The sequence below is a fragment of the Varroa jacobsoni genome, unplaced genomic scaffold (genome assembly GCF_002532875.2).
Source record: "Varroa jacobsoni isolate VJ856 unplaced genomic scaffold, vjacob_1.0 scaffold_1312, whole genome shotgun sequence".
In the NCBI taxonomy this organism is placed as follows: Eukaryota; Metazoa; Arthropoda; class Arachnida; order Mesostigmata; family Varroidae; genus Varroa; species Varroa jacobsoni.
The window spans coordinates 41,988-65,864 of record NW_019214214.1 but is presented as its reverse complement, the minus strand read 5'-3'; the positions used below and the strand labels follow the sequence as shown (position 1 = coordinate 65,864).

General features: G+C 37.5%; 1 protein-coding gene and 2 long non-coding RNA genes across 13 annotated transcripts in view; 1 reads left to right on the top strand and 2 right to left on the bottom strand.

Moving 5' to 3' along the window:
* The window catches only part of LOC111268717 (uncharacterized), a 21,342-nt gene extending 1,931 nt beyond the window's left edge, over positions 1-19,411 (bottom strand). Inside the window, exons 1-5 of one of the 7 annotated variants that reach the window (XR_002685368.2) lie at positions 4,697-5,518; positions 4,139-4,277; positions 2,888-3,156; positions 1,409-1,500; positions 970-1,150 (exon numbers count right to left, since the gene is read on the bottom strand). This is a non-coding gene — a long non-coding RNA (uncharacterized LOC111268717). The other 6 variants (XR_015314352.1, XR_015314350.1, XR_002685366.2 and 3 more) reach the window with 6 other exon arrangements.
* Positions 9,420-11,655, bottom strand: LOC111268718 (uncharacterized). Its single transcript, XR_002685369.2, has 3 exons — positions 11,201-11,655; positions 10,912-11,001; positions 9,420-10,535 (listed from the first exon to the last, which is right to left on the bottom strand). It is a non-coding gene; the product is annotated as an uncharacterized LOC111268718 (long non-coding RNA).
* Positions 19,412-20,024: 613 nt separating the features above from the next.
* Positions 20,025-23,877, top strand: part of LOC111268712 (glycoprotein-N-acetylgalactosamine 3-beta-galactosyltransferase 1) — a 21,120-nt gene continuing 17,267 nt past the window's right edge. For 4 of the 5 annotated variants that reach the window (XM_086971788.1, XM_086971787.1, XM_086971785.1 and 1 more), the window contains exons 1-2: positions 20,025-20,559; positions 20,706-22,852. The gene's annotated coding sequence lies outside the window, so the exon portion shown is untranslated. Of the gene's footprint in view, positions 20,560-20,681; positions 22,853-23,877 lie in introns of those variants that run through there. The other variant, XM_022847860.2, reaches the window with a different exon arrangement.

Here is a 23,877-nt window from a genome sequence, read left to right as displayed (position 1 = left end):
TTATACATGATCTGTATGTGTACCATGACGCCTTTGCAAAAATAAATGACAATAATAATGTATCAACCTTAATCTGTGTACTCTCTTCGTCTCAGCGCTTTAAAACTAATGTTAAATGTGCTAGGTATGCACAAGGCAGGAGCAACTGGTGAATGACGTAGGAGGCCTATGCCGACATATATTATATCGGCACATATATGCGTAAGTGTGTAATTGAAGTGCGCATACATATTTTGCCCCCAACGTCTTAGTCTGGTAGAACCTCATAGACACGCGTATATAACCTCAATGTCTAATGTGTGAAAACAGTAATGTGTCTTTGAGGACATGTGTTTCATGATAGTTAATGTAAAAACTGTTCGAGACCCGCTCATACTCACACCTAAGATAGAATATTTTAAAGATACGTGTATTTTTTTCAAAGACTTTACGGTTGCATTTTGCTAAAGACACAAATGCTGTCCAGACCCAGCGTATAAAAAATTGGGCTGTTGATGGTCAAGGTGCGTTATAGAAAACAACGGGCCCAAACTTCGATGCGCATGACGCTGCTCGTAGTGGTCGACTAATAAGAGAAAGGGTTGTTAAGTTGAGCCACGTTATCGTCAAACAACTAAATACCGACCATCAACCTGTTTGAAACTAGTTCAAAAAAACCCGCTACGAATAAGTTCGATCACTCAATCGTACTTCTGTTTGCGAGACTCTACGGAAATACAAGGAAATCAGATCGTTTGAAAGTGGTTGATCTGACAATAATGTGCAACTGAAGTACGGGACGCACAGTCCACAACCTGCAACAAAGCCCGCACTGACGCCAACAAGATGAGGGAACAAAGCATATAGGTTGGTGCCACGGGGCGAAAAGATCGATTCTGACCTCTACTGACAACAACTAATAAGCCACTGCACCAGATCCAGTAAAGAAAAAAACGTCGTCTTCGACCACGACAATGTCAGACTACTTACATTTTCAGCTACCTGGTACAAACTGATGAGAAATTTCAATGCATCCGCCGCATATCCCGAACCCTGCACTATTAGATGCTCTCCTTCGGCCTTTGGAGAGCTCCTGTCATTGATTAATTCAGCTTAAATAGAGAGATGCAAATCGCTTGTCGCAATCTTTCGCCCAGAATCTGCAGAAGTTCTACAGTAATGTAACAAGAAAAATGGCAAGAGGTCATCAGTTTAATTAATGTTATCTTAAAATATAAAAACATATCTGCTTCAATTTTGGCTTTAAAAACGCTCAATAGCCACATATAATAAAGTATTGGTAATAGGCTCAAGGACTTCTGGCACAAAGCAAACTCCATTGTTCATAAGTCCCTGCTTGTTAGCGCTACATATGACTATATAGGGCGTAGTATTATATGGAAATAGACTAAGAGCGAACGTTACTCACATTATAGTTGCTCCGTTTGTCCATAAACGTTCAGGCTAACCGCAGCTCAATTTGAATATTTGCAAAATATACTAAGAGTCACAGGCTGCATTCTAAATATATTTGGAAAATAATTGGAAAAACGTTAATGTCCTTTCCGAATACTATAGTCATCATAAGTACGTTTAAACTTATATATTCTAATATAATTTGAACACTTGAAAAGTTGTTGGCATTTATTAAAAAAAAAATGTTATTATATATGTACACACAGAGGAAAGTGGGGCTATATAAACCAGTATTATATAAAACAATTACTATATATATAAACGAATGTATCGTATTTTCGTGCCTATGAGCTGCAATTCTAAGCTGGTTTTTCAAAATATGTTGGTACTCTCATCGAGCATCGTCTTGCCAGCATGACTGAAACAGCGTATCCTGTTGGTCAGCGCTAAATTATAGGCATACGACGCTTACTTAAGGTTTTTAATCCGTTAAAGATTATATATCGAGCTTTTGCTTTACCCGGCGAATCAATTCAATAGCGCAGTGAACCAAGCGGCAAATCTACCGAACTTTTAAATGTAAATGAAAATAAAAAATATGCCGAAACTGGTTGATAAGTGGCTGTGGTAGTCATGCTTGCTTCGTATGTTTTATATATTTTACACATATATTTGCTATATATATTTCACATATGTCGAATCGTATCGTATGCTTAACGCTTATCAAGGGGCTGCATCGGTAGCGTTATCCACACGAATGCGTAAAGGTAATACAATGCTGAAGAAAATTTTACTTTTTCTTTTTAATTTTTGTTTAATATAATAATAAGAAAAAGTAAAATAAAAAATAAAATGAATTGGATAAACGGCAGTTGGCATCGTAACTGAAATACGGAAAAGGTATCGGATGATGGCTCTCTTAGTACCACACGATGAATTCTCCAGGCAGGCGCAATCATTCTCAATAGTAAAACGGTAGTCAAAGCCTTTTTCGAGATTCTCACGATGATAACGAAGCTATACAATTTCACTTACGTTTTAATGAGGCGTCCCTCCTTAGGAGGATAGGTAACTCTTCAGAAGTAATTGCGCCCAAACAAATTAAACTTATTGTCCAAATGACATTATAAAAAAAGGCTAAATTTTGTTGTCACGCTCGCTTTCGTGTTTTAAATTTCCTAGCGTGTTTTTTAAGGATTGTTTGCTTATGCAGCCATTGGAAGCCAAAGTTCTCCAAACCCGTCCAGATTGAGTACGAAGAAAATGTTTCAAAAAAACCGTTTCAAGAACTTAATCATCGGTAATCACGAGACTCGCATAGAACTAAGTGCGATCCGATTGGACTTGGAGAAAAACATCCACATTTTTTATTTTAAGCCATCTAAAGCTCGACTTTATATAGCTCAACGGAATATTGTTACTGCTGACGGCAGAAAAATCGCAATCTATAACATAGGCGAATTGGCAAAAAGTACGTATGGGGACTACTTACGATGAAAAATATCGTTAGAAGGTTTCAGAAGACATACACTGAGCAAAAACGTATTCACAAAAGGTCACATTCTTTTTTGGATAACACAGGCTGTCATGGAGTGTCTTTCCAGCCGTTCATCCTCTGAAACAAGGACTTTGCTGTGGACGGTTCCGTTGCCGGTGGAATAAGAGGTACAACTTGAAAATCGTCCATTATTCTTACAAAACGACATCAGTAGCCCCGCTTTGGACAATGTGTGACTGATCGTTTCAGCTGCGCGACAGGATCTATAATAGATACATAATAATACAGGACAATACGCTGTCTTAATAAATATGCTGCTCATAAATACGTTGTTTTAATTATAGACATTAACAAGTGTTTCTTGCAGCCTTGTACAACACACGACAAGGTGACGCGAAGTTATATTCCTCTGCGACTTCCTACAGGCTTACATTTAAAAATACATCTGCAACGATAGACAACATTGGGAACATGATGAAAAACGGTTCATCAGACTCTATTTAAACCAATATATAATGTGATTCCGCATATAAAAGGATCACTGCCTTTATCGAAAAAAAGAGCTTACTGATACTGGGCCTAATGTTAAGATGCAGGAGATGTATTAATTGTCTCAATACACATTTGAATCCATTATTACAGATAAGGACAAGTAATAAATAAGGTCTATCTTACTTGATTCAAACTAGATTACCCGAAAATGTCCTATACTTGGTATAAATAAAATAACCTATTTGTATATCTATGGAACTAGGACTTGATTGGTTCGTTTTGTGCCGCCTAAGCGTCAGTAAGGCAAACGAAATACTGAAAGAGAATAGTAACTGAGAAAAGTCAAAATCTCATTAACCAAAATACAAGAAAGAGGTATGTTATTAAGCTACTGTTTATTTTTGATAAAATAACTAAATAGGTATTCAATCTAAAGAGAAACGCTTGTGCCAGTCGTCTTCATATAAACACTTGTTATTATAACATGTATCATTTAACATTTATGCAACGAGTGCCGTTTAGTGATAAAATTGCATCAAGTTTTCTATTACCCTATCAAATAAATTTTTTTGTATATCTTAATGTAGTAACTTAAAATTGATTTTCCACTTGCATGTTTTTATCGCATATACGACGAAGCTTTATTTGTATAGTGACAATCACCTAGTTCGCTGTGAGACTTAGCATTGGAAAAGTGTATTCTTAATCATATAGAGTCTCTATACTTCATTCTAATGCATGGAAAAACCTCACGTTGGTAACGTCCTGACGTGTCTATGTATTCCGTAAGAAATTTGTAGAACTCTCTCTCCCATGATGCTCAGCGATTACTCAACGTTACCACGAGTAACGCCACACGTCGCGGTTCTCCATATTCGTGATGGAATCAAGACTTCAATAACGAACCGAAAAAGCTTATCCTTAGCAAAACAAAAGCAATTATATCTAACAGATATGGATAACAGTTTGGCAATTGTGAGCAAAGTTCACATTTAATCGATTTCAGAGAACGTGTGCACATAGATCTTAAAATTATCAAACGCGGGCTGCTGGAAGTAAGATAACTTGCCGCCAAAAAGCGTATCCCGTTGACGCGATCTGTAACGAGCTTTTACCCCTGAATAAAACTCTATTTGATTAAATGCTAATGACCCGCACGAATATCACTAAGTTAATTTAGGCCCCTTCATAGATGTTTCTTATACTACAGCTCTTGAGATATTCTTGACAAACGGCTGCTATATAATGTAATGATTTCCGTATATAATCTGAACCCTCGAACTGTATATAAGTGCTTTGAGTGCAACTCACCGATGCGACGATTATGATAGCGGCAATTAAAACGTTACACCATTTCAAGTTTATGGAATTCAGCGCGCCGTGGCGCTGTATATACAGTAAAACGTAAACAGCCGCCAGTTTAGATGTGGCTAGAGTAAACAAGCCCCAGCTATCATATCGCTGCTCTTCATTCAACAACTCAATTTTTCATAATATCCCAGTCTCACCATGGCCGCTAACGATGCGGTAGTAGCGGCGTCAGAAAGGCGATATATATTTTGTACGACCTTTAGCATTTATTATGAAAAATGTACGGCCCTTTACTTACACATGGTCGATACTAATGTTTGCTTTTTATACGAAAGCATCTATTCAATAGATGCTTTTATTTTATGTAAAAAGTTTTTTCCTTAAAAGTTACCTTTTTGGAACAGTCTGAGATTTTTTGGTTTTTCTGGGCAATGCGTCACTGCAATTAAGCCAAAGTGTGTTGACTACACAGCTTCTGCTATATCTACACTTAGCGGAAAAGCAATAACAGTGCATATTTTTATAGAATAAAATAGACGAAGGTCCCGAAAAAACGAAAGTACCGAAAGCTTGAAAATGATAATGTTCAGATGAAATTGTTTGCACTGGTAAATGCTTGAACACGAAGCCCTAGCACGAAACAAAGCGTGCCGGGGTTTGATTTGGGGGTTTTTTGGGGAGGGGGAGGGGTAGGAGGAGAAGGGAACAGCCGTCTGAAGCAATACTAATGGCAATACCATACGTAAAACTTAACACGTATTTAGTTAACTAAATAACTTGAACCTACCAACAAATCATGTTTGCTATTGCTATAGATTGATTGAGTCGTCACCTTATCTAGATGTCGAATAGTGGGCAAGTTAGCTTTTTATTTCTTTTTCTTTTCAAATCCGTTGTGCGGTGAATCAAACTTTATCTCGAGGCCCTTAGATAAAAGCTTTTGGCAAGAGAAATACGTTTTCCAAACGCATTGTAGTTTACCAAAGCAGCAAGAGACTTCTGTGTTTTCCACGGCGTACATTTCATGTCTGTAAGGACTGTTCAATGAAGGTCAGTAGCCTCCTGTGCCTTAAAGATGCGTCTTACTCGACTGAAGGACGATGAGAAACGGCTGACGACACAGCTGAAAGAGGACAGCCGGTGAATTAGTATGAAAAATAAATTGCGGTCACTTAAAATTATTGTCTTCACTCGATAGGATTTACTCACAAATTACGAGCTTGGATACTTTATAAACTGAATGCGGCTTCTCATTACTTCCGAACATTTTGCATAAGTCCTGGGCGACGCACAACTACAATGACAAGTTTCCGCATCGAATTTCTTTGGGTGACGGGAAGTGGTGCCTCCACGTTGATATGAAGCAGACGAAGGGATCGGCAACTCTTGAAAATACACTTAAGCCCAGGTTCGAGCTAAATGGTTACCTTAAAAAGTACACGATTCGTATTTGATGTGATTAGAGGGATTTCACGCATTGGTAAGTTTTTCAACAAAATCAGATATGGTCAATAACGATTGTGGCCCAGTCGCATCAGGTGAACAAGAAAAAAGAATCCCAAACGCTAGCTCGACGCGCTTTTTAACAGTAGCTTTAAACGAACGCTATCATCTTTCGAGCAACTGGATACAACAGCCATTATGTCTGACCATTTATGGCCTTTTTATGCTATTTATTCTCTGATTCGGGTCCGCTTACATCATCGTAACATCGATTAGTATGTACTGAATATTGATTGACTTTTGCATTGACAGCCGTTGCGATCGACACAAACGGTAGAACGCAGGACCGGATCCATGCGATGCATATGACCGAATATATGGCGTCCTCTTACTAAAACAGTCCAATGCACGAAACTGTTTAAACGAATATAGGTGTAATTGAAGAATGGACGCGAAGAAACAAACGCATCAGGTGATCAGAGCAGCGGATTAGGGACTAGTATTTGTTGAAACACGAGATCGTCTCTTAAAGATCCATAAATCTATTATTACGTACACATATCAGTGATTACAGATATATATATACATGTTACATCAACTAGGTACGGCAGTAGGCTTAAAAGTCCTCGTGGTCCCAGCCACGAAAAAGACCTCCGAGCATAACCGCCGTTCCTATGCAATTAATAGAATTTACAATTGAAAACATCAGTATTAGCCTGACCCGTGTTTGGGTTGTTTGGGTGTTTGGGTTGCCAAGGCAACATATTTCAAAACACGTTCAGGTAAAGCTCTGAACATCTTCTAAAGGTTTTTATTTATGCTCGTATTCGAAATTTGCAGTTTATCCTTTAAGTACATCTATAACTCGTCCTTTTTCCTAAAATAGAAAACCAGCTTCGCATTTAACAGCTGTCTGCGTTTTATTTGCTACAACATAGCATATTAACCGCGGCCTAAATGTGCATGATGGCGAAAAAAGAAAAGGAACATAGTAGCGTACTAGATCATTGTAAACTTGTTAACGTTATGGGTTTCATTAGAGATCGTTGCGATTAACTAGCCCAATTTCACTAGAACTCTTCTTTTCATGCCAAAAGGTAATGTGTGTGTGTGTGTGTGTGTGTGTTTTTTTTTGCAGCACAGTTGCGCTGTGCGAATAGGTATACATTACAGGTATGAAGAGCTGCTTAAGAAGCCATTGTACAAATCGACCATTTGGCTCCGATTGGCATTACGAAGTGCAGACGAAGTATACTTAAAATGAAAAAAAAAAACGCAGACGAACCCGGTCTTATTAATCAAGCCTTGTTCATTTGTTCAATATGTCTTTTGATCCTGTCTATAAGATTTTTTTAAATTTTCGTATCTTATACCTCATCGTAAAGCAAGGCTATCGATCCTGACAACAGTATAAAATATTGGCCTGCAAAGATTTTTAATTTTTCAGAAAACATCCCGATTTTTTGCTTAGTCAGCCTTCCATATTCTGGTAGCTAAGCCGACTGCTTAACCCGTTCAGGTGGAGTTATTTATAAAAGGAACCATCTATGCAGAGATGTTATGAAGTAAACGTGTTATAAATACACCTGTGTTGACGCGACCTACACTGTGGCTTCAAAATGTATTCGACCTCCCCTGAATTTCAGACATAATTGCCATTATAAGCATTATAATGAGTCCATGAAAAGCTTCGACTTACCCATAAATGGTTCTATAATTTCAAACAACATTTCGCACAAATTGCATAGGTGAAAGATCTAGGATGAAACACAGGTAAGCACCCAAGCGTATATCAAAAGGCACAAAAACGCGTACCTCACAAAAACGTGTCTCTCACTGTCCGAAATGTATTTTAGTTTGCGAATTGTTGTATTATGCTGATTTTATTGTTAGGAAGATCTGATATTAGACAAGCCATACAGATGAAACTTCTCTAGAAACATTAAGGTCAAGATGCTTTATTGTTGCTATTGTTCAGTTTTTCCAGTTACAAACATTTACCGAAAAACGAAAAATGTTTGGACGTAACCCGAACGAGGACTCCGGCGAGGCTACGATCAAAGCTATCCTTCACGATCGTTTTCTAGGTAGCAAGAACTAGTAGGAATGATGTTTGGGAGTCACATATACACGAAACGAGTGGTGTTTCCAGTGATTGAAAACGTTGCTCAGGCGTACGACTGATGAAACTCTACGAAAAAAAAAAAAGGTCATGCCTTTTCGATGAAATATGAAATTGTAACATTAATCGGGCTTAGAAACTACTGTTTCTAGCTAAAAAACATGAATAACCTTGAGATTACGTTCCATTGATTGACGAAACTTGATAAACATTTAGCTCCAGCCTTTGACTAGACTGCTATCATGAACTAAAGTTTTGTTAGTAAACAAGACGTTAGGAGGCAAAAATACTGTTTAATATGAAAGTGATTTATTTACTTTTTCTGAACTTATCGAACGATTCGTTGCTGATAGACCCTTTTTAGTAAGGTAAACTGGGAAGTTAAAGACCATAAAAGAGGTGACTACGATTCAGGCTCGCAAATGGACCGCAGAAGGCCGAACGACGAATTGGTGTGGCAACTGAAGCTCTTGAAGTAAGCAAAGTGTAAACGGTATGATTTCTATCGATTTAAAGTGGATTGTCTCGAAATGCGTATCATAAGATCGCTGAAGCTGGAATCAAAAGCTAAAAATAGGGTTCCCCATAAATTAAATCGCAGATAGATGAAAATACGTGTAATGTGTTTCATAAACGATTTGTGTAACTATTACCGACGAATAAATAGATGGGACATGAGTCTGTCTGCGTTGTCCGCCGACGAGGAAAAACAGACTAGCCAGTGACACCTCGAACAAGAGCGACATACGACTTTGGTAATAGTGTTGAATATCTACACTGGACTCGGGATACATACAGCTCGAAAACGGAAGAGTCAATGCTGGCAGATATTTCAGTTTCGTGAAGAGCATCATGTTAGATGTGTGGCGCAACGATCGATCAATCGATCGGCGCTTTCAGCGTAATTACGCGGCGACAACCCACAAACCAGTCGCGATCTGGATCGAGTAAACATGATCGAGCGACGGCTTCCACCCCATATTCACCAACAGATTTCAATTGCTTTCGTGCCCTAGAAGAGGCTATGAAGCGAGTCGATCTTCTTAAACAAAACATCGATGACTAGATGATGTAGAGAAATGCAAATGATAAGCATAAAGTTGTTGATAAACTTTGCGTGTTGGCCTTTGAAACCAACAAGCAGAAATACATTCAACATTAGCAAAATATCGACGTTTTATTTATACAATGGATAGTTTTTTAGTTTGCTAAGTAATTCCACACAACCTAATAGAAAAAGCATAATCCGACTGAGCTAGATTAAACTTTATCAGAATCTATGTCGGTTTACACGTTCCGTTTTTATTCCTTCGCTGCTTCTCGTAGTTTAGTATTCAAACCGAAATGAAGTTACTGCAAGTTGAGCTAATATTGCGTAGTAATTCTGCTGATTAATTAGATTTTAGATTTGCAACTATTTAGTTCTACAGTATTACATGACAGGTAGAAATATTTGGTTTGCTTGACCTATAATTTTTGCATATAACCTGACTCCTCATAGTTCTTGTTTTAATATATTTCAGCGTTGTAACGGCATACATTTAGGTCCCTATACGATTCAGGTCCTCAGATATTTAGATTCGGCACGAATTTCGCATATCAGGCACAGACTGGAAAGGGACTCACACTAGTCTTTGTATCAAATGTATTAAAGCCGCATTGTGGTGTATTCGTGCAGGTCATATATATATATATATATATATATACACATATATATATACACTTTATAAACCAGAGGAAAGTAGATTGATGATGGGCACATGTTTTTGCAAGGTCGAGCACTAACTGATACAGTAAGGCCCAGTTTCTTTTTTTGATTGAGTTTGGCCCAGTTTTTGGATCATGAAATTCAGACTGTGACACGATAAAGATATTATTTATGTTAGTTATCTACCATTGCTTAACTGGGTGCTAAGCCATTACAGATCAGGATGCGAAACGGTATATTGCTTCACTCTCACAACATGTTGCATGGTAAAATATTTATAACTTTACTCTGAAGTTCCGCTTATCACACACATATTTGAAACAACTATATGACTTAATGAATAGACATAATCCGAAACGGGTTAATATTTACAATGAAAGAGTTTTACGCCTCGTTACCGATGTAAGGAGTTCCACTTGTGATTCGAGTTTACCATTTTATTCGACCTTGTAGCTTGCCAATTGTACGTCCTCATTGCAACTTCCATGACAGCCAGTGGCAACACTTTCTCATTGAAGAAAAATCCGTTTTCTTATCGACAGCCATTGTGGATGCATAATATTTATCTAAATATATGAGTCGATATATAATTATTGTTAATATCATAGATATATATATAGATGTTTCTTCATCAAATATAATTAAAATTCTTTCAAACACCCTTAAATGATTCATTATTATATTACAATATTTAATTTCCAGAGCGCAATTAGCAGTAATCATTCTATATTTGCATGCCGAAGGATTCCAAACCAAATCCTTATCATATGGTTTTGGTGGGTTTCTGCCGATAATCACAGGAGTTTTGCAAAGTAGACCCACTTGCTTCTAAAAATTCTGTCTAAATATGGACACTTTTTTCAATGGCACAGTTCGTTTTAGTTCTCTATTCATATCTCTACAACTTTTTCCCTTCTGAAATTGTGATTCTTCAACAAGTACCTTTGCTTTTCGCCTCATACATCTTGAATGTTGGTGACTGTGACCGCCAAAACATTTGCATGACACTCGCGTTCACTTGTCACGAATCATCTATTTCACCCAGAATTGAACAAGAGTTTAATATTAATAATACACTAAGAAGACTGTCTGCATTGCCCACTGAGTTCTCCTGCCTCGGTTAGTGAATTTCTTTGCTACAAAGTTTACCTAATAATAAAGGCATTATCGCCCCCTAGCGGAATATTTGCCTTTAATCATATCTATATATTTAGAGCACGGGGCACGGAACCTTTTACGCTTTCAAACTGATCGTGTCCACGAAGCAGAGGACGACGTACACTATTACATCTTGTTAATTCTTCCTGTCTTCGAAGAAACGCGATGGGCACCTGGAAAGTTATATCTTGGAAATGGGCAACTCCAGGGTTAACACCCCGAGGGCATTCCCCAGAGAAAGTCTGGCCGTCTTCACCAAATTTGCGCTAGGCACTACTACTGGAACAAAAAAACGATTACAACAAGAGATAGTCACTGGCAAAAGACCTTCAGCATCAATAGCCTTCAAAGTCGAATGGGCAATAATCTATTTAAAGCGAGCTAGACGCGTCTCTTCTGATTCCAGCCAGGTAGCAGCTCACCAGATTGTCATGAATGACGAAATCTTGAAAGAATGAGCAGGAGGGCAATGGCTTGCCCTCTCGTTTAGAAGTCGTGAGTTTGACGAAAGTCTCTCCGACCGACCCATTTACTGAAATAACTGGGGCCGCTATTACTTAGTAACATTCAGCCTGTAGTACGGCAAGTTGAATATCTGGGCTGTTTGGAATGACGCCTAAGGGAAGACAATGGGTTAATTTTGCTGACGCTACTCTTGGAACGAAAGTATCATACATTTTCGGTGATGTGCGTAAAACATTAAACCCATTGCCTTGCGTAAGCAAAAATATTATCGAAACTTTTGCCTGATAGCTTATATATGGAAACATGTAGGAAAAGAGGAACGTCACAGACTTTTTCAAATTGTTTTCGCATATGCTCATATGACACCTGCGCATCCGCGCCGTTCTAACGAGTGCAGGTTCGTTTTTAAAGCGACTAAAAAACTACAGTGTAGACATAATTATTTATTTTGTATAGAATTACTCGGCGAATACTGTCTTATGCGAAAATTTTGTTTATTGCTCACAGTGAAATCAAGGCAAATGCGGTTTTATTTCAACAACCCCGTTGGTATTCTGTGAGTTTTTATAGAATGCATGGTTTCCATATTTCATTAGGGTAAACGTTTTCGAAAACTTTGTCCCATTTTGGATAATTATTTCTCCCGCAGGGACAAACACAACGTAAGTCTTGCTTAAATAACGCCCTGGATAATTTTACTATGAAAATACGGTTATTATGGCAACTTAGTCATATTTTAAACACTTAAACTCTATCTAAATATCTAGTATTAACTTACGCTTAAGAAAGTACATTTCAAATGTAAAACACCGATATTCCTGGATTTAGATATCCATTTCTCGACGTGATCTTTTTTCAAATATTCCCTTTATTTGCCCTGTAATAGTTACTCGTCGCTGATTTCGTACCTGTAATTATTCACTTTTTTAGTGTACGTCCATTTTGGTATTAATAGCAATTCCTGACTTAGATAAACTACTCAACCGTCCTTTAAGAACGATGCGTCAAGTCGGAGTCTTGGAACTGAATGAGCGACTGATACTTGCTTTGATTCTTTTTAAAAAAGTTTTTAAAACCCAGTCATTTCTACTCATGACATCTTCCACATATCACATTCATAAAAATCTTCTGAAGCCTTCTAACAATGGTCCTTTGAAACCATGTAACGAAAAGACAAAGCTCACGGTAATGCAGACGGTCCTTTTATTTAACTTATTATTCAACGACTCAAGTTCTTCGAACACAAGATCAAATTTAATTCTTAAGCTCAGAAACTAATGCAAGCTTGCTCCCGATAATTTGATAAATTAATACCTAACACGATTTTTTCCCTATTTAAGTTACATAAAAGCGCAGGATCCATTTACAAACTGGCCTGTGTTTTCTGAAGTGGAAACGAAAAAAAAAGTAGGTAAAATTCACCTTCTCAATTAGGTAGCATACTCAAAGCTAGTGGTATCTTTGAAGGTCTTAGTAATTAGTAAAGGTAAGGTTCATATCGGAAAAGCAAAGATACATTTCAAGCTTGCACATGCAAAAACACCTAATTTTATATTGATGTTTATTTATTTTTTAATTTATTATTAACTCACATTTTAATGAACAACTTGTCGTATAACAGCTAATTTACTATAACTATCCAAATAACCTAACTTGAATTAATGTGGTCTCCTTTCATGTGAAAGCGATCAAATAAGCTGTAGCTGTGGTTAAATTGAGAACCTGCTAAGATAATTATTTTTGCTATTAGATAATTGATTGAGGGAACCGTCTAGTTGAATAGAGCAAATAATTGTTTTTCTGTTAGTCATATCATAGAAACGAAAGCTAAGACCATTTAAGAATTGTAAGTATCTGATTACTATTGCGGTCCGTAGAGTTTCTCCTTCTAGCAGTCTGTTGTTTGAGAATTTTAACAATATGTAAAATTGTTGCCGTTAATTAAACAAATATGCTTTAAGGAGAATTGCAGTATACAAATATGTATATATTTTTTTTTATTTAGAGGCGTATGCATCTACAAAAAATTACTACGCCTTCCACTCAAAGCATGACAGGCTCGATCTCAAACGTTATATAACATTTATTACTTTTAGAATAAATTATCCAAGCAATAAATATATCTATAACATCTAAGCTAAAACAGCGTAGTCGCCTGATCCTTTCGTATTGTACCATTTCAAACCATTTCACTGTTTCGATAGCACTTTTTTTCAAGATTTCTCTCAAATCGCAAGGACTCATACTGATGTTAATGGGTTGAATTTCTAATATAAAGCTTATATTTGATTTCTAGTTTAAGAATGTCTTTGGTATGTTTTAGCTTCTTTACCAGATATTAATTTTCGAGGAAAGGTTACCAGGCGAAGCTTGTCAGTCCCCACTATTTACGGTGAGAAAGAACTACTGCGTTACTATTGTTTATGGTCATCATTGTACTCTTTTTTTTTTTCACTTATTATCCCTAACGTCCGTAAATGAGTTTTTTTGTCCTCGTTTCGGGTGCGCTAGCTCTGAGGTGTTTTAAGGTCCGCGAGATTGGTTGCGTCCAAGAGCTACCTATATATAGAGTATTGGGCTTATCCCTGTCTTAATTTACGAAAATTCTTTATACGCGTCATAGCCTCAACAAATTCGAGTTATACTGTGCAAGGAGAATGCTTATTATCTTAATTTCATTTTTTCCGATTCTTTCTGGAAAAAGGGCAGTCCGTTACATTCACGAAAATCAACAAAACAGCTACCATATTTTAGGAGTTCACACCAATACCAAAAGATAATAACGGGTTTAGCCTTTTAATTAAGCAGTGTACGACATCCGGGAGTGTAATGTATCGACAGTGTTTATTCTGCTCTTCCAGAAAACGCTGAAAACGAGCAACTTTCACTTTATTGCGCGACCATTAATGGGCGCTACGTGATAAAAAAATCACTAGAAAATTAACTTTTTAGTTAAATCAAGTAGTTAAACCCTTGAATAAGCGTATCGTCTACCTATTCAAAGCGTGTTTGAAGCACATTTGAAACTTACAGAAGTAAAGACCATACTTTCTGTCCTAAGAAAGCTTTTGCAAAAACCAAGGCCAAAGTGATGAGCCAAACGATGAAAAATGAAAATAAGTGAAACAAAAAATAATTTAATTTCCTTGATATTCTGTCGATCGCGTTGGCTGAAAATCTGTGCACAGATGACGCTCGTGAGCAAACAGAAGCTACACATGTGGCATGTACGTAATAACACTTCGTACGTGATTTGTCTTCTATTGCTTGTTAAGGTAGGCATAACGCGTGTACCTAACCAATATTAAAAATTAACCTCTAAAATCAGTCTTAACCACATCCTCGCGGATCTTGAGGAATAATTCGGCAGTGAATTAAGGCAGAGAAGGTGTTTGTTCCTTCGCGCTGATACTCAAATTTCAGACGCGCTTTTAGAACACTGATGGGCGCCTAAACACCAATTTTTTTTTTGTAATTCTGGCCAGTAGAAAACAAATCGTAAAAAAAAATGCTTAATCGTTTAGGCGCGATCCTGTTCATCATTATCTTACTTACTGTAGGGATCGCTTTTCTGGAAAGTTGAAAAGCTGAAAAAGGTATATCAAAACTTGCATTATAAAAGCCACTTATAGAATGTTGTGCTCGTTCATGGAAGTCATAGCTCGTAATTGTGAGTATTTCATCTGGAATGTAAGCCTGAAAGAGAGCCAGACGTTTTATAATTAGTTTTATGAATAAAATTGAATATATTTATCTTTTTAGATGCTAGGGGCTTAACTATATCTTAGACCGGTTAAAAAGCAATTTTGTGTTTTCAGCTCTTAAAGAATCTTGGATAATCCTTCAAATCTTTTTTAAATGAAGTCTAATGTCTATAGCCCGTCTATCTACGTCCACTACATTCACTAAGTCCAGCTAGCTTGTATTAGAAAAACCTAGTCAGATTCCAAGATGCTGATGTGGAAGTGGTGGATGTTGGAATGCAAATATTCCTTCTTGCGGCCAGGTTTGTCGTAAAAAACAGCTATTTTTTGTTCTTAGTATAGATGCTAGCAGACAGTAGAAATGCTTCCTTCGTGTGTGTGTAATCAGTTATATGTATATATTCAAACGGTAGGCCAAGGAACTTTTTTTGAGATTACATGGAACCCAGTGCCCTGCGTTTGAGGTTATTCGTGGTACGTACAAATGATTGCAGAAAATACTACGGCCAATCTCTACTCGCAATCTGTTCAGAGAGCTCCTGAGATGACCTATCCAATTATCCACGCAATGTAGCTGCAGATTATCAGCGTCTGCTTTTTGCGGCCGTCCAGAGCATGATCTGTGCTTCAGTTTTATATTTCGAACTATGGGGCATTGAAACAATAGGATTCAAATACTGCTGATTTTCTTTCACTTTCGCACAGAATCCTTGTTACCCCAGCGGAGAAATGATCAACATGGTGGTGTAGCATATGTAGTTTTAAGTGCAATCTTTCACTTAATACTGTTAATGATACGACAAGTGTCCAGCGTATCGGCGCTCCAGCTCTCAAACCAAACCGATTCACAAAGTACACAGGTAAAAAAACTGAAAAGCTTCCCAGACTACTTTTTTTTTTTAACCTGATATATAAACCTTTTGACCATATTTTCTTTATGAAGTTTTTTGTTAGAAAGTACACAAACTTAATGTCTAAGAACTAGTAATTCAATGCGCGTATAAAGACTGGCGGAATTCACCGACCGCTGTATTCACAAAGGCCGCACTCACTGCGACCGCGCCCAGTGACATCAAACACATGCTAATCCAAAAGGGACACACCCAAAAAATTATAAGGGCTTTCAGCGACCAAATGAAGATTTGATACAACGATACCGAAAAGAGGTACAGCCATTAAAATATCTATTGCAACGAGGGTCGACGTAAGCGTATCCAAACAACAAATTAGCTCCTAAAATTTATCACGACATACATTATAAACTGGCCGTCTAATATGGAAAAACATACAGGTGCTGATCAAAGAAAGCGTTTCTATATGCATGTGAGAACAAGCGATACGACAAATAACACCATTTTCAAAATGGCTTCTATGTAATTTCGTACTTGTATTCATACAACATAATAATAGGAAGCTTTTCACAGCTTACAGAACCCGGTTTTAACTTGAGAAAACTTTATCAACGTCTTTGAAAGACTTGCAAGACTGGTCATGACTTCTTATCATCAGGCGTATATATATATAAAAGCCTGTACGTCATACAATCGCAGGAGAATCGTTATAAAGTAGAGTGCTTATATGATGGCCTAGCTCAAGTTATAGGCCATGTCCAATCCTTAACAATTAGGTCTATAATATACAACTATCGTTTATCGCTATGTGTAGTCATTTTGGGCTAACGAATATAAAGTTAAACGATAACCTGAGTAGGTTAACTTCGCCAAAAATATAAAGAGAAACCTACAAATGACTGAAAGTACCAATGGCGTGCTGGGGAACTTTAAGTTGTAGTCCTTAAAAAGTGGAACAATTAAATTTCGGGAATACGTTCAACAAAGAGTTGCCCCTTAGCCACAGAAAAGCCACGTATGGGCTAAGAAAACTACAATTAATCAAAAACACAATTCTAATTATACTACAATCGGGGCGTAAACGACGAAAAAAAAATTAAGCTTATTCGTTGCAGTTCATTATCCACTTTCCGTTAATCGACAAGATACGAATCATCTGAGGTAATCATTTGCCCCTTTATTTGTTTGTACAGTGTTTACACACAAAGTCTATTAACTTTGGTCACATGTTATGTATTTGGGAATCGATGCCTAACACTTCTATTAATCCAATGTTTTCAATACAAATCTTTACTTATTTCCATACAGGGCCTGTACAAGAGTTAACGGGTCACTGAGCTTTATAGAAAATATTGACACTTTCTCAGTTAACATTTATTAAACAATATTATGCAGCTTATTTTGCCAATCTTTTTAGCAATACATAAGTTGGTAGTGCCGTGCATTTCAAAATAAAAAATTAGAGACAAGTTATACGACAGATAATTTTAAGGATAATACGTTCCGTTTCGAATCCGATCAATCGTAAAAAGTTTAAAAACAACTTCATTTTTTAAACTGCTTTCTTACAAATTATCTTTTTGCTTTTTTGTCTAGGAGATGCGTACATACAGGGTGAGTTGCAACAATGTCTGAAATGTTTTCACGGAAAGAGTCAACTTTTTTTTGTCGTAATAATTGATAATATCTTAAAACGTTCAACATACTCCTTAAAGTATTCCTCCATAAAGTCTTTAAAACTTTGCACTAGCTTTTCGATTTTCGATCACTGTTGTTTAGTGTAGACATTACGAGGCGTATGGCGGTTGATGCTAGAGACTACATCAGCACGATGTACCTGTCACAAAACAGTTTTGCAATGAATGACACACAGAATTTCTAAATACCAGTTGTCGTACAATAAACTGCCGGCATGTTCGAGAAAGGCAATCAATCTGCTAAATGCGAAGAAGGCTCCCAATCCCGTAAATAGTTAGCAAATGGAAATCCATGAAGATTTTCGAAATAGATCAAAGACTGTGCCGATAGGACAAACGAGATGACACAAAGGAGACGTGAGTAGAATTTGGGGATATCACCACAAATAGAACGACCCAGGTAAATGCTAATATCTCCCCATCCCTTCGCAACTGAAATGATCGGCTTTGCAATAATAACGCATCCCCTATTCCACGACAACAGAATCATTATTCGAAAACAATTTGGAGAAAAAGACGTAGATATGAATATTTAAGTAGATATCCCAACATATTTTATAAAATCAAGCCCTTTGTCATAGTAATAATGAAAACTGACTAACTAATTGAATGTACAAAGTACAGCTAACGTAGTATTGCTGGTTAGGTGTATTTGTAACTCTACAAGCAGATTCAATACTGAGTACCTGATGATTAATCACTGAAAAAGTACTGTCGCTGTTGTAGCTAATTTTCTATGAAATTTCACATTATAATCACGTTTTACAGAGGAAGCGTTTGAATTTACTGCTTAATCTCCATAATGGAGCACGGAATATTTTTACAGCGGCCAGGGAATGCATTGCATTCCAAATATATAAGAAACGTTTGTCATTTGTAAAAGGCGTGTAGTTGGCTTTTTTTTAAAGAACTCGTGTGTATCCAACAAATGTAAAGATACTAGCTACAACAGTAACCAGTGGATTGAGGGTTTAGGCCCTGCAAATATATAACATACAAATAAACTATATTTATATAACCTTAATTTGGACCGGCATATCTTAAGTACAATGCCACTAATGGAAGTTTGTTAAACAAGGAGGGACTGTCTGTGCAGCAGCACGGAAACTACTTCAGCTAAAAAATAGAAATGAAAAGCAATTGGAAAAAGCTAGGCTTTAGGAATAACTTACCTAATCTCCTCTAAAAAGAAACAACTTAACGTTTAGGATCGTGAAGCTGTTCGTGGGTGCTTCAGTGAAGACGCCTAAAGGACATAAGTAGGCTTACACTTGAAACTTCGTATCGTTAATATTGCTTTTATCAAGTCTTAGCGATTTAATTTTCTGTGCTGTTACTGACTACCCTGCAGTCCGGAACACGTCACCGTAGCTTCGATTCTAATTAGGAAGGCGGGAAGGGGGTCGCACATTCTTGTAAATTGTTAAATCCGTCTTTTAGTTAACTATTAAATCAGTTAATTAACTTTAAAACGACGAACTCAATCATAGCCTGGATTGGAATGGTATTAATTATTAAGGAATCGCCATTATTTCATATTAGGAAACGACGGACAGCAGAAACTGTTTCCGACTGCTTGCATGCTGCGTTACTGCTAAAAGCAGTAACGTCATTACGTTCTCTATATGAGGGTGGTTGCAGGTAATACACTCATTCACGTGACATCTCACTCACGTGAAACCCATCCTATGGCAAACAAATCCAATGGCCTTAATACATGTACTTTCATAATCTGCTATGATCATGGAAGTGCGATACCTGAGCAAATGCAAAAAAGTTCTCAAAACGAACTGTGGCAGGAACGTCAAAAAGAAGTGCAGAAGTACTTAGCCGAACATGCGCGGCTGCCTCGTTGACTTACTCAAGTGCAACTTTTGAATTGAAAAACTTTTCGGTTAGGTACAGAATGGGGGGTGTTATGGGGGGTGTAATGTTAGGGTTATGACGTAACACGCATATATTTTTCTGCACTTCTATAAAAGCTTTTCGAAAATACTAATCAATTTATCCTGGCAACCTTGGCTCTGTCGTGAGTGTGGGAGCTCGATAGGAGGGGCGCGCTAATTTAAATGCATCTATCAGATGATCGACAGCATATATCTGGGTGGTTTTGAGAAAACACAAGCGCCCGTCGTTATTATGCGTCACTCGTGTACAGTTTCAAGCTAAAGCGATCAGTGAATAGCTGACAAATTTTTAAGGTGCTCTTGAGATATTTGTGCATGGAACATTCTGGGATGTACTGCATGTGACTACTGTTTGGATGTTACCTTTTCAAGGCAGAGATTGTTGCCTGTTTTGGCCACGTTTAACCTTTTTCTTTTTTGGTCTTAATGTGTTTAACCATTACGAACTTGTGAAGCGTTTATATTGAAAACGTGTGTTCATGTTTTTGAAAACTACCACATGGATATAAAAGAGGATTTTCGAAGTATACATATATATATATATATATGTACGCATTTCTTTGCTGTTGAAGGTGTTGGTAGTTTCAGTGAAAACCTAATAGAGTATTCGTAAAAATACTACTGCAAAAATTGACAAACGAATTTATTGCAGTGATAAAGCGCAAAGACTGTAGCATTGTATCGAAAACATTCTAACGGAATGTTACGAAACGAATTACGAAACAAACATTTCAATAACGGAATGAAGATAACACTGTACCAAAATAATAGAATGACTGCAAAACAATGATGGAGTCATAGAGGCAAGGTAATAGATTGACTGAATCACAAAATTGAATTCCTATACAAGGATAAACTGATTAATTAATAAGATGTCGAAAGAATCGCAATCAAGCTAAAATTTACAGCTTAGTTTGTATTAAAACGGGCTTTTCTACCTGCTCTATTTTTCAGATAATTTCAGCATTATAACATTGCTGCTAAATTACTTCAATGGAAACTGGAGGCATTTTAATGGGATTTTGTAATCAGCAATAATAATGAAGGTGATTTTGATTGCATTGACAAAGCTTCTAGTGGAGTCAACCACGCAAATACTTTCTAAATTTGGATTTTTTTTTGCCTGCTTCAGCGACTGTTCCTAAGAGCTAAATTGAACTAACTTGAACTTGTTTGTCTACTTAGTACTGCGTACTCAAAAAATATTTTTTTTCTTTTTCTGTTCGGCCACCTTCTGTTTTATTTGAATGACTAAATCGAAAATAAGAAGGTGATCAAACACTTTTGTAAGGCATTACATTAATTGGCATCATAGCTGTATATTTTTCAGTACTTCGCATCTGGTAGATACAAGTTCTTCGTTCGCCCTGGATCTTTATATATTTTCCAGAAACAACACCAATATCGCAGTAATCCCTAATGTTTTATTATTTAATTATCTTTAGATGAACGTAGACGCGATACTTCTATCAGAATATATCGATAAGATTATTGATGCAGGTTATGCGCCATTTCTCTCTTTATGGTTAAAATTATATTCATTTGGCAATTATCTCATTTAAATGACTCGTGTTTAAAGAGGTCTAACTACGTATATAAGTGAGGAAGTAGAGCTTTACACGGAACGCATTTCGCTACTATGAGGCTATCGTCTAGTTCTCTTTGAATCATTGAATTCATGAATGTAGACTGTCTGTCACCTTTTCGGTGATATACTGATATGCAAAACAAGATTATAGCGGTTCGGGTATTGTCGACAATGATAATAGTGACAGGAGTTTCGTAGATAGTACCCAACTTCGTCGCCATGATAGCCTAGTAGTGGGTAACGTATTTGCTTGCTAATTTTCTCTAAAATTCGGAACATTATGCCAGTACTCGTAATAGCAATACGAGAAGTCTAAAACAATGCGTAACCGCAGTATCGGGTGTAAGGATTAGACATTTGCTATTTGAGAAAGAAAACCTAAAATATTATAACGAATAAGGATAAGAATATGAAAGTTGCTTAAAATTAAAAAAAGAAAACTTCGGCCAGTTTTCAGGCACCTACAGCTCGAAAAACCGAATAAATGCAAAGGTTATTTTTCGAATTCTCCTGCGCCATGTATCCAACATAGAGTTATTTGTATACATACAGTTGGCTGAGCCGCCGCCGCCGCTGCTGCGGCCGTTGTCTGCTTAAGTGAGTGAGTGAGTGAGTGAGTGTTTGGATGAGGGACGCGCTGATGATTCCTGGGTGAGGCAACATGGGCAAGGGAAGCGGCTTCACCGCGTATCAGTTGCTGCAGAGTAGTTGTCCCTCTTGTTTGCAGTGAACTGAATGCCTGAGTTGGAAGCGATCGCGGAGGGCGCGGAGCTACCGTAAGACGGCAGTAAGGCGCCAAGGGCAGAATAGAACCGCCATCACCCAGAACGGCCGCCTATTGCTGCCGGACCTCCCCCAAGCGCTCCGAACAGCAGCAGAGCAGCCGCTGCAGAAGAGGCAAAGCATCATTGTTGACGTCGATGCTATTGTCGCCAGAAATTGCATGATAGCACGAAGTGTAACGATACGGCTGAGCGCACTATAAACGCACCGACGTCAAAAGGAGCGCTAGGAGACGTCGAGTGGCAGAACAAACGACCACCAGGTGGCCGACGCAGTTGGCAGCCTATCACATCCTCTCGAGTCATGCTGAGAATCAGCTGCTGAAGAAGAGTGGATGGACGCACAGTGCTCTCAAACAGCAATACAAAATCACGCCCCTTACGGTTCTTCTACAGGCTGCCCTACACTAGTGAGGAATGAGTAAAAGTATAGCCTTATATAAGACCTAAAAAGGATTTATCTCGTGTGAATACTGTCAAACGCTACTAAAGATCCAAACCAGTAGCGCAGTAACCATGTGCCAGTTAGTATCTCTCCAAATGGAATTGTAAACGCGCATCGGTGGCTGGAAAGACTCGATAAAAATGATCTGCAGTGATGTTCAGTCTGTGCTAACCGCCGACCGGCAATCTAAAAAGCAAACAATAATTTCTGTTTAACGACTAGTTCAAAGGCAGGAAGTAAAGAGGTAAACTAGGATTTTTCGTGGAACATCACGATGTGTTAGCTGGTAAGTTGTAGCAATATTAGGTAAAGCGACAACAGAAGAAGATGCAAATATATACAGAGAGACCGCTATCAGTTTATCTCGCTATATCCGATGTTTAAAGTTGCCGTGATAATAATAATCATCATGATGATATGATGAAATGAGTCGAGATTAAGGAAGTAGTATCGCGGAGATGGATTGTACAGGATGAGAACGGCTTATTTGTTAAGTGACATGAATAAATACTCTATTGTTAGTGACTTTCTACATCGTACTAAAATATTATATGCGTACGATATATTTTTCAGCAACCATGTTGTCCTTTGCCGTTCGACTAAGATTCATACAACCATTAATATTTATCATATTCTGCAATATTTACACAGCTATGTACACATTTAGAAGTCTTCAAACCTCTAATAAAATCCAAAATAGAATGATTTCTGACTAATGCTCTGCAAAATGATCATGATTGCTACAGCGGTAGCCTGATCAAATTAGCGGACAGCGTTTATAAAGGAAAATGTAGCGGAAAATTGAGAGCGTTGGGTCATTGCAAATCAGACGCTTCAATTGTGGAAAGACAGATTGCGCGGACATAATTTCAGCTGCCTAAATCATCAGGTGTCCCACGCAAAAAAGCAAATGGGTTGCGCCCCAATAAAGCAAGGCGCAGTTAATTCGCCGACCTGGAATACAATTCAATGTAGTTGTCGTTTAAAAGGCGTTGCATATATATTTTTCTGGTTCTGATTGATTGTATTGCCTCCATCGAACACCTATCACGTGAAACTGTTATATTTTTCGAAAGCTGAAGTCTTATATATATATATATATCACGGGGAAACACCTTCGATTATTTGCATAGAGATGACGAAAGGGTCGCATTTAAATGTGATTTTCTATTAATTATGTGGGAGGGGTAGAATTCAACTAATTTTTTGCCTTACGAAGCATTATAAGTTACGTACCTTTTTTTCGTTATTAAAAACGGTCCGCCTTTTAACTTAAAAATCACTCGTTAGAACGTTTGAGCATAGCCCTAT